Raw genomic sequence first — 2,025 nt, forward strand, 5'->3', positions numbered from 1 at the left:
TTTAATATTGTTATAGGAATTCACCAGAAGGAATATTTCCAGTGTTACAAGTTTGAGATTTGCACATAAAATATATAATTCTGTTTTAATAAATGGATTTTTCTGAATCCCTAGAATTCATCATGAAGGTTGACTATTAAGATGGTTATACTTATGTGTCAACTTATAGGGTATTTTTGAATGAGATTGACATTTAAATCAATGAATGTTGAGTAATGCAGATTGCCTTTTTAATGTGAGTGGGCTTCATCCAGTCAGTTGAAGGTCTGAAGAGCACAAAAAGTCTGGGTTTCTTAAGCAGAGGGAGATCTCTAGTAGTGTACCTTCACACTTCACCTACACCACCTGCTCTCCTAGGTCACCAGCCTGTTGGCCTTCAGACTGGAATTGTACTATGAGCTTTCCTGGGTTTCCAGCCTGATGGAATATACTACATTTTTTGGATTCTCCAGACCCCATATTTGTGCAAGCCAATTTCTTATTCTCACTACTTATCTATCTAGAGACAGATATAGAGATAGAGATATAGATAGATATAGTGATATAGATCTATCTATCTATATCACCAGATAGATAGATAGATAGATAGATAGATAGATAGATAGATAGATAGATAGATAAAGTTAGATCCCACTGATTCTGTTTCTCTGGAGAACCTGCACTAATACAGATCAGATTTTGGTACCAAAACTAAGGTGGAACATGTCACAATATCCCTTTTAAAGTGAAGGGGAAGTTGTTTCAAAAGGCCCTTCCAAAGCCAAAAGGAGATATAATACCTAGTGGGTCTATTTGGATTTTGGAGGCAACATATTTATCATTCAGGTGTGTTACCCCAGCTCTTTCATCTCACTAGGTAAAAGCTACTAGTTTTGAGTGAGGTTCAAAACAAGAGTAGGCTCTGCAGCAGCCCCAGGCTGCCATGCAAGCTTCTCTGCTTCTTGGGCCACAGGATCAGCAGAGCCAAAGATGCCTGGGGTGTCAGTGGCAGGTAGGGATGCTGTTTGGAGCCTTTGTCCCCAGTAGCTGAATCACAGCACAGGTTGTTCTGAGTTTGGAGCTAAGCCCAGCCATTCTCCACAGATAACTACCCTCTTTTTAAGACACAGTTTGGGGTCTGCTACTCAGCTTCAGTAGAGGCTGAATGCTTAACCATGGGCCACCAGGTCACCACATGACCTGAGCTGCCCACCACGAGCTGGGTGTTATCTGACCCAACAAGCCATGAAGTTGGGGGTGATAGCAGCCTTCCATCACCAAATGGAAGTGGTGTGTATGAAATCAGGCTTGAACAGAGCCTGAAGGCACAAGTAAGTTACCTGAAGAAGTGGCCCAAATGCCCATGGACCCCACTCCTGTTATACTGCTTTCTCTCTCCCAACTTGCACCTAGGGCTTCATGGGGAGCTCCCTGTGACCATTGACAGAGGAAAAGAAGACTCAGGCCTGGTTTACAGATGGTTCTGTATACCATGCCAGAACTACTGAAAAGTGGACAGCTGTAGCGTTATGACCACTGCCTGGGACAATCTTGAAGGACAGTGGTGAAGGGAAATCCTCCCAGTGGACAGGACATCAAGCCCTGAAACTGATTGTTCATTTTGTTTGGAAGGAAAGATGAACAGATGCACAGTTATGTACTGATTCATGGGCTGTGACCAATGGCTTGCCTGGATAGTCAAGGAAACATCCGTGGAAAGAACATGATTGGAAAATTGGCGACAAGGAAGACTAGGGAAGAGGTATGTGGATAGATCTGAGTGGACAAAAATAGAAAGATGTTTGTTTCCTGCCAATGTTCACCAAAGGGTGACCTCAACAGAGGAGGATTTTAATAATCAAGTGAACGGTATGACCATTCTGTGGATATGAGCCTTCTCTTTTCCCAACCACCCCTGTCATCACCCAGTGGGCTCGTGAACAAAGTGGCCCTGGTGGCAGACATGGAGATTAAGCACAGACTCAGCAATGTGGGCTGCCACTCACCAAGGCTGCACTGGCCATGGTCACTGCTGGGTGCCCAATC

The sequence above is a fragment of the Balaenoptera acutorostrata genome, chromosome 7, assembly GCF_949987535.1.
Source record: "Balaenoptera acutorostrata chromosome 7, mBalAcu1.1, whole genome shotgun sequence".
Classification (NCBI taxonomy): Eukaryota; Metazoa; Chordata; class Mammalia; order Artiodactyla; family Balaenopteridae; genus Balaenoptera; species Balaenoptera acutorostrata.